Genomic DNA, 7,982 nt, shown 5'->3' on the forward strand with positions numbered 1-7,982 from the left:
TTTGCCAGGTTGGCTCAACCTCACCACACCACTATCGGAATGTGTCCTGCTGTACCACATTCACACAATACACAGTCCTATCACAAGTACACATTGTATCCCATTTGATTTGATTTTCCTGTAGATAAAAATTTCCATCCACTGTCCCTAGCTGATATAATCTCTCAACCTAGTCTTGGGTTTTTCCCGAGGTCTCATCCCAGCTGGACGTGCCTGGAACAACTCCCAGGGTGCATCCTTACCAGGTGTCCGAACCACCTCAACTTGCTTCTTTAAATGCGAAGGAACAGCGGCTCTACTCAGAGCTCCTTATGGATGAATGAACTTGACAATAGAAATTGTAATAGGTCGAGAGCTTTGCATTCCGACAACAGTGCCGTAAAGCAAATGCAATACCACTCCTTCTGCTCCAATTCTCTGGCCAATCATCTGCTTCATTATCCAAATATTGTTTAGAGGTGAAAATCATCCCAGCCACCTGCAAACCAATCCAGTGAGTTCTAAAGGTGATGGACCAACAATGCCATCAGGACCATATCATCTGCAAAAAGCAGCGATGAGTCCCATGCCATCTCAACTACAAACCATGACTACCCCTTGATATCCTATCCATGAATACAACAAACCTTGGTGGAGGCCAACACCCACCTGGAACAAGATGGACTTACTACCGAGAGCCCGGACACAGCTTAATACATCTTAATTTATTAACAATTATCTTTTTACTATAATCCATATTCAACCCACTTTCTTCTAGTTTAAAACTCTTGACTTATTGACTAATATCCAAACTCTACTAAAGTATTTAACTTGCAACTATTCAAAAACCCATGTCAAAAGTAAGACCAACATTTTTCATTGCTGTCTAGCAAACCAACTGCAACACATATTTAAACTGAATTGACTTTGTAAAAAGTAATAAATACATGTTTACATTTGATCTAGCAAACCAGTCTGCAAGTAGTGTGGAAGGCCCATCTAAACTGAACTGGCTGCCTCTCTTCTCTGTTTCCCTCTCCCTAGTTTTTTTTTGTTTTTGTTTTGCCTTCCTTCTGTTCTGTGCTGAGTGGGTGTGTCTCTCCTGGCTCTCTCTCCTTTCTTGTCAGGACACCTGTGGCTACCTACACACCTGAAGCAGATCCACCACTTACTGCACCGTCTTAAACCCCAGCTCTCCAACCAGTCTCTGCCAGATTGTTTGTCCAGCCACAGTGGTTACACTGACTACAGCCAGCCCTAGTGGGTTTTGGTGTGATTTGCTTCCTCTAGTATCTCAGATTTAAGCTCTTTTGCTCCTGCTTTAGACCTGGAAGCCCAGTCTGCCTGCATGAGCCTAATCATTGTTTTTTGGACCTGCCTCCTACCTGTCTGCCCGCTCTCAGTCCCAGAGGATTTCTTTGCACTATTTTCCCGTTGTATTGAATAAACCTTCATTCCTGTTTCCCAAACCTTTTCTCCATGTCTGCTCCTGAACGTACTACCAGCCTAACACAGATGTATGCCTAAAAGAAAGCTGAGGAACGTGGTAGACTGAATGTGTTTTATAAGTTGGAAAAAGATAACAAGTCAACCTCATTAAAAATGTCTTTTAGATAACAAAACCCCCCTCTGTTCCCAATTTGGAGCTGTTATAGGTCTCCCACCAATCAGGAGTGCTGTGTTGTTGAACAATGGGGAATGTAAATGCCAGTTACATGCTACACAACTAAATATTTCAACCAGTCTCCAAGTTTTGATAACATGAGAGATAATTGGGCCGAAGCGTAGCTGGCACGTTGTTCAGGGCAACAGAATAGTTATGCTTGACAATCTGGTTTAAGCAAGGACAACCTCAATGCCTAAATATTAAAACTGTTTAACAATGGGGATGTTAGCAGAGATAGTTAAATTGGCAGCAGAGTCACTTTTCAGATTTTGACCAGTTAATTTTAAAGTCTGATAAGCTTCCATACTCTTTGCATAGGGTTAAAAGATAGGGACAATAGGGACAAAGATTAGAGACTGAGAGGAATTCTCTAAGAAAACCACAACATCATTTGCAAATAGTGAGCGGCAATGTTGCGTGTTGGAAATGCATATTGGTGACACCACATTCGGCAAATGACTTGACCCAGAGGCTGTAGGGACAGGACAAATAAAGCAGGACTCAAGGGGCAACCTTGGCGTGAAGATCTGGTAACTGGAAATAAGAAGCACGAGTGGGTACTTTTTTTAAATTATTTTTTCATGTTAGCTGGTATTGGTCATGTTTCATGCTGTCCAGAGAAAAGACCTCCAACATGAAACGGCGGATCAGTCCTGTGTATTAAATGCTTGCTACATTTTTAAGCTAAGCTATACATTCATACACACGTTTTTAAAAGTGTCATCCGGGCAGTAAATTGTAGGCTGTCTTCAGTAGTGTGAAAAAGGGTTTGCCCCCTTCCTCATTTCCTGTTCCTTTGCATGTTTGTCACACTTAAGTGTTTCGGAACATCAAACCAATTTAAACAATAGTCAAGGACAACACAAGTAAACACAAAATGCAATTTGTAAATGAAGGTGTTTATTATTAAAGGTGAAAAAAAATCCTAACCATCATGGCCCTGTGTGACAAAGTGATTGCCCCCCTTGTTAAAACATACTATAACTGTGGTTGTCCACACCTGAGTTCAATTTCTCTAGCCACACCCAGCCCTGATTATTGCCACACCTGTTCACAATCAAGGCATCACTTAAATAGGAGCTCCTTGACACAGTAAGGTCCACCAGAAGATCCTTAAAAGCTACACATCATGCCGAGACCCAAAGAAATTCAGGAACAATTGAGAAAGAAAGTAATTGAGATCTATCAGTCTGGAAAGGGTTATAAAGGCATTTCCAAAGCTTTGGGAATCCAGCGAACCCCAGTGAGAGCCATTATCCACAAATGGCGAAGACATGGAACAGTGGTGAACCTTCCCAGGAGTGGCCGGCCGCCCAAAATTACCCCAAGAGCGCAGCGACGAGTCATCCAAGAGGTCACAACAACGTCCAAAGAACTGCAGGCCTCACTTACCTCAGTTAAGGTCAGCGTTCATGCCTCCACCATCAGGAAAAGACTGGGCAAAAATGCAGAGTTCCAAGGAGAAAACCACTGCTGAGCAAAAAGAACATCAAAGCTTGTCTCCCTTTCTCCACAACACATCTTGATGATCCCCAAGACTTTTGGGACAACATTCTGTGGACCGATGAGACAAAAGTGGAACTCTTTGGAAGGTGTGTGTCCAAGTATATCGTGCGTAGAAGGAACACTGCATTCCATAAAAACAACAATATACCAACAGTAAAATATGGTGGTGGTAGTGTGATGGTCTGGGGCTGTTTTGCAGCTTCAGGACCTGGAAGATTTGCCGTGATAAAAGAAACTATGAATTCTGCTGTCTACCAAGAGATCCTGGAGGAGAATGTCCGACCATCTGTTCGTGTACTCAAGCTGAAACGAACTTGGGTTCTGTAGCAGGACAATGATCCTAAACACACCAGCAAGTCCACCACCGAATGGCTGAAGAAAAACAAAATGAAGACTTTGGAGTGGCCTAGCCAAAGTCCTGACCTGAATCCTATTGAAATGTTGTGGTATGACCTTAAAAAGGCCGTGCATGCTTGAAAACCCTCTAATGTAACTGAATTAGGACAATTCTGCAAAGATGAGTGGGCCTAAATTCCTCCAGGACGCTGTAAAAGCCTCATTGCACGTTATCGCAAACGCTTGGTTGCAGTTGTTGCTGCTAAGGGTGGCCCAACCAGGAAAATGAGGAAGGGGGCAAACACTTTTTTACACCACTGTACATTTACTGCCCGGATGACACTTCTAAAAACGTGGAGACCAAAGGGGAAAGCTAATTGGTACTAGAAATGTCCATGCTCGAAAGAAACTACTAAAAGTGTAAAAAAGTTAAATGCTGTAAAACAAAAACAAAAAGAAAATCAAATTTTAGTGCTTTACAACTTGTTTGGACATTAATTTCTCCCTTTTTACAAATGCATACAGTACTTTTGTTTAGGGTATTTTTAAATAGAGAGATGACATGTTATATACTTTCTAATACAGCTCATTTACTGTCGAGTAAATAAAGTCATCTAGGCTGCTTAATCTAGTTGGTGTCAGGCCGGACCAAGAGGAGTACTGATTGTAGTCACTCCCTGGTATCACAAAGAAAGGAGAAGAAGGAAAAGACGGCGATGTTTCCACTTACACATCAACGCGCAGGTTCTGCTTCTCTTGAAAGAAGAAATCGAGGATAAACTTCCTCACAAAGTCTGGGTTTAGTGTGTTATAGATCACTTCTGTCCGACCAAACTGGTGGAAAGACAGAGAAAAGAGATGGAGAGGAAGTCAAGTTCTGGATTAAAGTTCTCACTTTAATCCAGGATTCTGCAATCAAAACCAGCATTTCATGTCAACTCAGACTTTCAACTCACCTCTCTCCACTCCTTGGTCCCCAGGCCTTGCACGTACAACACCACCACTGAGAAGACAGACAATTTTAACATGTTTTAGAGGTACTTTTTAAATATTTTGAAATCCCACACCATGCATGCAGCACTGCACCACAGCCACTATTGCTTGAAATCGTATCTTTTGATGATCATGCCCCCTCCTCATAGTCCGGTCCTGCCAGACTCTCTTACATTCCATGTGTACAGAGAGTCTGGCCACTCTCCATTGACAAGTGTTAACTTTCTTGAAGGCGGGTACTCTGTTTAAACTATTGGATCTGCCATAACCAATCGCTAATGTTTGGTCGTAACATGAGTTTAGCATCACTCCACCACTTACAGAGCAATCTGGAAAATCTAACTTGGGAAGGAGGGCCAAAACATCATGGCCAACAACAAAACTTGCGCTCAAACTTTAACTGCTGGATGTTCGGCAGCGTTGCCACAACGGACCGAATGGCTTCGCTCGCATCTTTTTCCGCCGCAATTACGGAACTACAACTCAAACTAGGTAGTTAGTTTGGACAATTTCAGAAACACCACAGGAATCTTCTCTCAGCATTAATGATGGATACTAAACTACACACAACAAGGAATGCCACTTTAAAAAGAGAGGTTCAATCATGCAAAAGCATGGGGATCACATGCAGCTCACAGCTGTCTCCTCCTGCTAGATGAGTGTGAGAAATGCAGGAGAAGTCCTCCTTTCCTCTCCACTTCAGTCGTCCCCTCCCAGTGACCATCGACATTAGTGGATGGATTATCCAGCTAAATTATATAAATGAAGAAGTGCCTAAATCTGCATTCTATCTGATTTCCAGCAGGGGGCAACATATGCAGTTGCAAAAGAAGATGTTTCTGTCATTGGTTTTTATAAAAGTCTAAGGGGACATTAGTCTAATTTTCACTTGATTAATTACCAGATCATTAAACATAACTTTTCTGTTGTCTGGACAGTGTTTTGAAGGACATGGAAAAATGGATAGGTCTCCCCATGTCAATTCAAGCTCGTATTAAGCGGTTAAAATTAATGTTTTACCCAGGACTCATTTTGTGAGCTCTATGCTACCTCTCTCCCCTCATTCTGGCTATTAAAATGAACAGTATCTAAATTTATGTGGAAAAGGCAAACAGCCATGACTCAAGATGTCTACTGTACAGAGGAGGAGAGAGGATGGTGGCCTTTCAGTTCCCAACTTTAAACATTATTTCTGGTCCTTTGTGTTGAGGCCCCTCCTCACCTGGTTTAACCCAGATATGTCTGTCTACTGGCGTACCTTAGAGAGAACTCTGACAGAGCCGTGGTCACTCCATGACCTTCTCTTTGCCAATGTTGTTTCTAATTGTCTCTCATCTTATCAAAACTTGGATATTAGCTGAAACATACTGCCATATAGCTTGTAACTGGCACACTTTTTTTTCCCATTATTCAATAACACAGCACTCCTGATTGGTGGGAGGCCGATAACCGCTCCTCAATAGGAACAAAAGTGGAGTTTGTCTAAAAAACATTCTTAGCGAGGTTGGCTTGTTACCCAAAATACATTCAGTCTGCCACGTTCCTCTTTTTTCTTTTACCTTCAGTTGAGATCAGCACTCAAGGTTTACGGTGTCCCCTGGCAGAGGACTTTGCCCATCCATCCTATTCAGAAGTAATTTACTGTGCAGCCTAAAATCTGTGGTATGGTATCCAGACTTTATCAGTTCTCGGTGATGTTTGGCCACTCTGCCCTTCCTATTGAGAGGATCTGTGGTTGCCTAGACCGCACTCTCAACTGGCATGATGCATGGTCTAAGATTCCATCAGCAGATTTACAACAATTCAATTCATAGGACATCCCTCACCCCCATGAAAATGCACCACATGAAAATAATTAACAGTCCTTTATGCTCTTACTACTCATTAAAAGCCCAAGGTACATATCTTCACGTGTTCTGGGAGTGTTCTCCTGTCGGTCAGTTCTGGAACAACATTGCATCCAAAATTTCTGCATTGATTAATGTTACAGTACCTGTATGAAGGTAAAGAGCTTGTAGAATACAATGTGAGAGCTTGCACAACAAAAAATCGGAACTTCAAATTTTCACTTCTAAACATAAAATTTGAGCCTCTAGGAATAAAAAATTGCACTTGCAAAACAATGCGCACGCATTTGATCTGAATTTGAAGCCACACAAAGAAAAACACGAGCTTTTAAAAATATCTGAACTTGTAAATTAAAATTTGCACTTGTAGAAAATATTCACAAATGTGTAGATTGATATTTGCATTAACACAACGAAAGCTGCAAGCGTGTAGTGCAACATTTACTCATGAACATTTTTCCATCACAACCACAACTCAGTGATTGCAACCTCTCAAAACCACGCAATGATTTTTGCAACACCTCTTGCGATTCGGGCTGGCTGCTAGTTAGCTAACGCTAGCTTCCATGCTACATAATTTAAGCCAGACAGAGTTGTTCCTTATCTGGCAATCCCCTGCTGTCCCCCCTGTCCTGTTGGCGCAGCACTCCACAGACTAATTGCTGATTCACAATTGTGTGAGGCGAGAGAGCACATTACAGCAACAGATTTGAGAGGTTGTTATATATAAAATAATATGTGAAGTTGCTACGTCTGGCCCATGCTATAAGTTTGTTTGCGGATATGACTGGTCCCTTGTCTTATTGATTCACAGCTGCAGTAAACAACGCATCCACAGAGTCACATTTTCATTTTTCTATCCTACCTATCCCAGAGACCCTTTCATGTTAATAACAGGTTAATCAACTCTGATCGGATTTAGATAACTGTCCATACTTTTGGGGAATTAATAAACAAATAACTAAGAAATAATAATAATAATAATACTATTAATGATAATGATAATAATTATTAGAAATGAAAATAAAAGAGGATGTAACATAGGTTGTCTGCTGCTCGTTGAAGTCATATTTGGGGGGGGAGTGGACCAGGTGAGGTGAAGGCTAGGTAGAATAAGGCAGACATTTCAGTAGCGGGAAGTTTATTAACATAATCATATCATGTGGCCAGGATTTAAAGCAAGGTGGCTGGGAGGATTTCCCTAATTGGAGAATGTTTCTGCACACAATGAAGGACGCAAAGGCAATAACATGTTTCTACAAAGATGTGGTCACAAGTTCATTAGGAGGCAACCCAAAAATAGCTATCTGTGGCAAAGGACTAATAGCTGTACCTAGTATGTCAGAAATAGATTTAAAAATGATTGCCAATAGCTAGACAGTTTAGCCTGTTCAGTAACACTTGAAAATATATGTTTTTCTCGCCTAAATTTTTACCCTTAAAAAAGTGCTGCTGTTGCCACATGCTTTGGCCCTCTGGGATGACCCTGAGTTCATTGGGAAGTTAACACTCTCAACTTGTTGTTTCTAGTGGAAGTGTGACACTATGCCTTACTGACACAGGGCTACAGAGGTTAAAACACAGAATTTCTATTTCCGTCCAAGTAAATCATCTGAAAAATTAATAAAAAGCACTACTGTAAGCATATTATAGGG

At 41.4% G+C, this 7,982-nt stretch overlaps 1 long non-coding RNA gene across 1 annotated transcript in view; it reads right to left on the bottom strand.

The window, feature by feature from the left end:
• Nucleotides 1–5,400: 5,400 nt before the first annotated feature.
• LOC117943511 overlaps nt 5,401–7,982 on the bottom strand; it is a 19,403-nt gene continuing 16,821 nt past the window's right edge. Inside the window, exon 3 of the long non-coding RNA XR_004656367.1 lies at nt 5,401–5,410. This is a non-coding gene — a long non-coding RNA (uncharacterized LOC117943511). The remainder of the gene's footprint in view (nt 5,411–7,982) is intronic.

The sequence above is a fragment of the Etheostoma cragini genome, chromosome 4, assembly GCF_013103735.1.
Source record: "Etheostoma cragini isolate CJK2018 chromosome 4, CSU_Ecrag_1.0, whole genome shotgun sequence".
Classification (NCBI taxonomy): Eukaryota; Metazoa; Chordata; class Actinopteri; order Perciformes; family Percidae; genus Etheostoma; species Etheostoma cragini.